The sequence below is a fragment of the Nannospalax galili genome, unplaced genomic scaffold (genome assembly GCF_000622305.1).
Source record: "Nannospalax galili isolate Female #2095 unplaced genomic scaffold, S.galili_v1.0 scaffold142, whole genome shotgun sequence".
Classification (NCBI taxonomy): domain Eukaryota; kingdom Metazoa; phylum Chordata; class Mammalia; order Rodentia; family Spalacidae; genus Nannospalax; species Nannospalax galili.
Window position 1 is genome coordinate 1270520 of NW_008348793.1, and position 7053 is coordinate 1277572.

Below are 7053 nucleotides of genomic sequence, written 5' to 3' on the forward strand. Positions count from 1 at the left end.
CCCCTCCACCTCCCCGCGGCCCCGCCCCCTCCGCCTCCCCGCAGCCCAGCGCCTCTTTCCGGGTTCGTTCCGTCCTACTTTTCCTGCCGGTCCGTCCCCGCCCCCGGCCAGGGCTGGGAGTAGCTGAGCTCAGGTCTCGCTCCCAGCCGAGGGGGAAGGAGCCGCGGAGAGGGCGCCGAGTTCCACAGGTGGCGGGTTAGGATGCTCCTTCCTGGCTCCGGATGCCTGCACTGCGTGCGCCTACCGGAAAGTAGGATCTCGGGGAAATTACAGTTAAAAGGACAGTCGGGCACGTGTACAAACATTTTGATGACGTATTCCAGCAGGGCTCCACGGAGGAAGGAACGCCTAAGGCAGCCTGGTTTCGTGTCCAACCGGAGGGGCGGAGGTGTGGCTGAAAGCAAGGGGAGGAGATGTCCGGTGGGATGTCCGGGTGGGAGCTGGGAACACCGACCGCGGTCACTCCCTCACCTGGTCCCCCCAGGATGACTGCTCCCACCCCAGAACGGGAGCCTCTCACCTCCCATGAGAAACGGTTGGGCAATACAGGCTGCTGTGGGAGAACTGGAACTTGCTATGTTGCCCTAAAATCAGGACCATCCAGCTAGTTTCCAACTATGCCGCACTATCAGAAAATGCTTCCAGCCCAGCCCCAGTCTAGGATAGCTTCCTCCATTCCGGTCGATTTTGTTGAAGAAAACCAGCTCCTGATTGTGTTTTCACAATGTATCTTCTACTGGGCTACCAGAAAATAAAAGCTCCTTAACGAATACATTGACTGAAATATTGACAAAAGCAACTTAAGAGAAAAATGCTTGTTTTGGCCCACAGTTCAAGGGTACAGGCCATCATGGGAGAAGTCCTGGTGGCTGGAGCTCTAGACGCCTGGTCGCAGTGCATCCACAGTCAGGAAAGCAGAAGACAAGGAATGCTTGTGCTCAGCTCCTCCCATTTTATGTAGTCCAGGATCCCAGAAAGGTACTATGTCAGTTGCCCAATCAAGACAGGCCCTCAGAGGCATGCCCAGAGGCTCAGCTCCTGGGCGATACTAGATTCTATCCGCTTGGCAGTGGAGAATGACCATCGCAACTGCTTATGTAAGAGCTGCAGGACAGTGAGACTCCTGAGATGTTAACAAGAACTGTGCAGCGGGGCCTGGAGAGACAGCTCAGCAGTTAGGAGCCCTGGCTGCTTTTGCAGAGGACCCAGGTTCAGTTCTCAGTACTCAATGACTGACAGTGGTCGAAACTCCAGTTCCAGGGGATCCAACGTCCTCTTCTGGTTTCTATGGGCATTGCATAACAGGAGTACACTTGGAGGCAAAACATTCCTACACATAAAACAAATCATTTAAGAGAATTGTGAAGGAATTTTAGGCAAATATGTCAACTTTTTATCACTGTGACAAATATTAAGAGAAAAAATTAAAGGATAAATAGCTTATTTTGGCTAGTAGTCTCTGAGGTTTTAGTCTTCCATCACCTTTCTGCATTACTGTGGATGTGTGGTGAGGTAGAACATCATGACAGATGGGAGGACTGGCAGAGCAGCTCATCACATAGTGAACCGGATGCAAAGGGGGAGACCTGCAGGGTCCCAAGCAAGACACAGCCCCAGGTCTTGCTCCCAGGGTCCTAGGCCTCACCTTTGACTATTTCAATTCATCCCAATAATGATAATACCGGTCCATATGTAAGATGGGTGTTTCCAGGATCTTGTCCTCTTGTTAAAACAATTGAAATAACGACTCACATAGATTTAGAAAAGGAAGAAGGAAACTTTATTCAAGACAAAGGAATAGAAGTCAGATACACTGTCGAGTGACACACTGAAAGGCCCCAGCGACTGTTTGGAGTTTTCTTTCATGGGTTCAAGAGAAGAAGGAGTTTGGCTACAAAAGGGTGTAATTTGGGTGGTTCTCTCCTGACTGACAGATTATCCAATTTTTCTGTTTTATTGCACATGCCTCATAGTGCATCTGATTTTAATCATATGCATGCCCAATTATGCATAAGATAGTAAACAGGAGTTTTTCCCTAAATGCTCACTTGGGGGGCAGTTTGTCTTACTGTGCATGCACCTAAGACTAGTTCAGGCCAGATTGCCCCATAGTTCCCAGATGTAACTGAAGTATGATTGAATAAGGATCTAAGTTTGATGGTTAAGGAGAGAGAAACTCATTCCATTTTTTTTTTTGAGATGGGTACATGCACACATGCAGGTAACAAACTGCTAAGTGCATCATTGGAAGTGGGGTATGTACATATCCTAAATCAAGTGCTAAATCCCAGGTTGCTAAATTATTCCCTATCCTTATCTTCCTGGGTGCCATCAAATTATGAATCCATTAGTAGAATAATCCATTAATTTGTTTAGGACCCTCGTGATACAATCACCTGTCAGTGACTAGATTCACAAGCCTTTAACAAAGGAGCGTTTGGCAAGGGCACTTTATCCCCAAACCATGACATCATTTCAGGAGTGGAAATTTATGTTCTTCCCCACACTAAAGAGATATTAAGATGAGATACCTTATCCACATTCAGCTTCAACATTGGTCAGGGTTTAAATTCTGCATTGAAAGAATACATGATAAAAATGTCTGGTGGAAGCTGGGCAAGGGGGCATGGGGCATATGCCTTTAATCCCAGCACTCCGGAAGCTGAAGTAGGCAGATTTCTATGCGATCAAGACCAGCCTGGTCTGTATTGCGAGTTCCAGGCCAGCTGTGGCTACAGGGAGACCCTGTCTCAAAAACAAAAGCAAAATGTCTGGTGGAGGTTTAGGAAGTTCTAATGAATCAGTCAAAAACTGTCACATCATGAGATGACCTAGACGCTTTTTTGGCCCCTGTAAAGCAGTAACTTGGAGTTACCACTTCATTTTTTAGCCCTGGCTCTTGGATCAACTTGTGTGAGACCAGGAAAAAAAACTGTGGTTTCAGTGCTAAGAAAGTTTTGGATTCTTGAATGTTAAAGCTGAAAAGAGCTGTAGAGATATGATTATTCAAGTCAATATTCAGTAAGAACTGAGTTCAATATAATCATTTAACAGATTAATACCGAAGTCTTCAAAACATAAACTTGTTCTACTGGTCTTCTATAGCTAGTTAGAAGTCATGCCTTCTGATGCTAGTTCCAAATCTTCACCTGTGCCTACCTGTCCCCCTCCCCACCTTGCTTCTCAGATTTTCTGCCTATTTCTTCCATGACTGCCACATAGTCAAATTCTCAGATAAGTGAAATATTGACTTCACAGTTCCACCAGTGAGCAGAGTAGCTAATCACAACCTGTGTTTCTTATGATATGAGTGTCTGGTTCTTCCTGATGGCAAGTACTCGATGCTTAAGTGACTAACTTCTAACCTTATTCCTGTGGTTAGGTTGATGACCTTCACACATGTGAAGGTCACCCTGGATTCCTAGTCTTCCTTTGTCTAACCTGCCAAATCTCTGACATCCATTTTATGATCAAGCTGATAGCCTAGTGTGGTGGTTTGAATGAAAATGTCCCCCACAGGCTCCAAGTGTTTGGACATTTTGTCCCCAGATGATGGTGCTGTTTTCGGAGATCTTAGAAGGTGTGGCTATCCTGGAGGAAGCCCTCTGGGGGTGAGCTTAGAGAGTTCTTAAGCTTTGTTGGATCTCCAGTCGCTCTCTTGCTTTCTGTGCCTGTGTGATGATATGAGAGCTTAGCTTCTGCTGCTCCTGCTCCAGCCACCTCACCTCCCTGCCATGATGGACTGTAATTCCCCTGGAACCATAAGCTCAAATAAACTCTTCCTTCTAGAAATTGCTTTGGTCAGTGTTTCTATCACAGCAACAGAAAAGTGACTAATAACACCTAGGGCACTATATCCAAGTGAAAGTTGAAGTCACGGGCTATTATGAACTGGGGTTCTATGTTCTTTGAGGAATTTATGATCTTTCAAACATCAAGGAAAGCAGAGACTCCCTATGTGAAAAGTGATTTCAAGGTCAGAGCTAAGATGCTCTAGTATTTATGCAATTTTAAAAGTCTGGAGGGGGGCTGGAGAGATGGTTCAATGGTTAAGAGCACTGACTGCTCTTGCAGAGGATCTGGGTTGAGTTCTCAGTACCCATATGGTGGCTAACAGTCATCTGTAACTCCAGTTCCAGGGGAGTTGACATCCTTTTCTGGCCTCCATGGACACTGCACAATATGGATGCACTTACATACATGTAGGCAATAGTATACTCATACACATGAATAAAAATAAGTAAAATTTTTAAAAATTAAAAAGTCTGGAGGTTTCTAACTCCATAACTGAAAATAGTTTGAAGAAACCTTGTATACCAAACTCAGACTATTTTAAGTACCAGAAACAGGGTAAATAGGGCCAAATAAAGTGGGGGTGGCAGGAAGAGTATACCGTATGAGTAACAGTAAAAGTTCATCTGTTTCTCAAGGCCCTGAATCAGTGTGATTCTAGAATTACTTCTTGAATATCTTGCTCTGAGGACAGCTTCAGCCACAGAGTGGCCAGTGTAACATCACACTGCCAGCACAACCTGATTGAAGTGTAAAACCTGACTCTGTCACTCACTACTATCCAGACAGATTTATTTACTCAGCAGGCATTTATTAAGCATCTAATGAAAGTCAGATGATTCACTAAGCACTGTGGGTACAAAGTTAGATGAAACACTGCCTAGGCCATTGAGAGCTATGGAATAATACCAGGCTGGGAAATCACAGTCCACAGGCAATGTTTGGCCTACCCAGTTGATTTTTCTAGACTTGAAACTAACGGTGGCATTTACATCTTAAAATGGTTGAAGAAAATCAAAAGAATAGTTTATGAAAAATGAAAATAATATGAATTTAACTTTTGGTATCCATCTATAATGTGCTTTTGGGGATTGTAGTCCTATTTTTCCATTATTGTATTCTGGGTTGCTTTTCCACTCTAATGGCCAATTTCCCAAGGCCTGCAAAACCTAACATATATGTATTACATTGCCCTTAATATAATAAGCTTGTCAACGCCAGTGTCCTAGGACAAACAACAATACTATTAGCTATCAGCTGTCTATTATGTGGTTAGGAGACATGGGTTGCCATGGATAGGAGTAAGAAGAGGTGCTTAGCCCAGACTTGTGAAGTGGGAAAAATCTCTATGATGGAGATGGCACCTAGGCTGAGGGCCTGAAGACAGGAGTCATTTAGGCAAAAAAAGGTAAAAAAGGAAGGAAGGGAGGGAGGGAGGGAGGAAGAAGGGAGGGAGGGAGGAAGAAGGGAGGGAGGGAGGAAGGGAGGGAGGAAGAAGGGAGGGAGGAAGAAAGAAGGGAGGGAGGAAGAAGGAAGGGAGGGAGGGAGGGAGGAAGAAGGGAGGGAGGGAAGGAGGGAGGGAGGGAGGGAGGGAGGAAGGAAGGAAGGGGTAAAAGAGCTGGAGGGCAGGAAGAAAAGAAAAGGAAAGGGAGGGAGGGAGGAAGAAGGGAGGGAGGGAGGAAGGGAGGGAGGAAGAAGGGAGGGAGGAAGAAAGAAGGGAGGGAGGAAGAAGGAAGGGAGGGAGGAAGGGAGGAAGAAGGGAGGGAGGGAAGGAGGGAGGGAGGGAGGAAAGGAGGAAGGAAGGAAGGGGTAAAAGAGCTGGAGGGCAGGAAGAAAAGAAAAGGAAAAAGGGGCATTTAAATGTCCCTGGAGTCTAGTACAGCTTGCAAATGGATTTCTAAAGGAGTGAGCAAGGAAAACTATCAAGCAGATTAAGTTGGGTAGCTCCCAGGGTTACTTAAAGGCATTGGAGAGGCAGCGATGGGTTTTAGCAAAAAGAATGGCAGATTGGATTGTTTTTTTTTTTTCCCCCAGAAGGATCAGTTTGGAATCTGCACCCTCTTCCGTGGTGTTCCCTGAGCCTTGGGGAGCAGTGTGATTAGATGTCTAATTTATGGCTGAGCACTTCATTGACATGTATTCTCTGCACTTTGGCCAGTTGTAAGTTTCTGTATTAACCACCATCTATTGCACAAAGAAACTTCTCTGATGAGGTCTGAGAGCTGCACTAATCTATGGGTAAGGGACATGAATTTAGAAGGCAGTTGGATGATATATCCACTTAACAAAATAATAGAAGTAGGTTCACCCTCGGGACCTGTGAACTCCATGAATTCTTCTCCAGATTTACAGCACTGGCCATGTGTACTCTCCTGTGGAGCAGGCCTTAAAAAGTGGCTGGTTACACCTATAACATTCATGCCACTATTGCATTCATGGCATGTCTTGCCACACTGGAAGTTATTGCAGTCCACGGGGTTCATAGGTGGTTAGACTCTTGGTTACTTTGTCCCGCCAGCTGCCTGCAGAGCACCTTCCAGTACAATGAAAACTAACCAGCAGAGAGAAAGCTTCCAGTCAGTACTGAATTGATCTCCCCATGTCCTATGATCAAAATATGTGGAATCCTCAACAATATGTTATCACCCTCAAATTCTGATAGCTAAATGAGCAGTGCAACTAGACTGTATTGTTTGGGGACACCTCTGACCAACTTAAGGGGAGGTATCTCACACCTGGAACTGGGGTTTTTGTATGATAACTTATGGCTTCTGAAATGAGCATAATACCCTGTGTCAGGTAAGCCCAATTAAATACACACACACACACACACACACACACACACACACACACACACAGTGACGCTTATAGAATATTATAGAATATTAGACTTCCACATGGCTTTTTCAAAGATCCTAGTGATAGTCATCCCTTCCCTGATTCCGTCCTCTGACCTACCCTCCTATCCCTCTCCCCACTTAAACCTCCTTTCCTATTACTCTGCTTTCCCCCTTCATACTGTATTATCCTATCACCCCTCTGTTAAGATCTTTCTTCCCCTACTCTTAAAGACATGGGGGTAAGTGAGCACTTCATGGACAGAACATCAGTAGCACAGTAATTAGCCCCAAATTATCAATAGTTGGAACTATATGAAAATTTAAAGTTCCTGAACAAAAGAACAAGAAGCTGGACTGCTTATCCCTGAATAGGACACCTATATAAAACTTCTGCCTCCCAAGGCTCCCAGATCATTGCAGA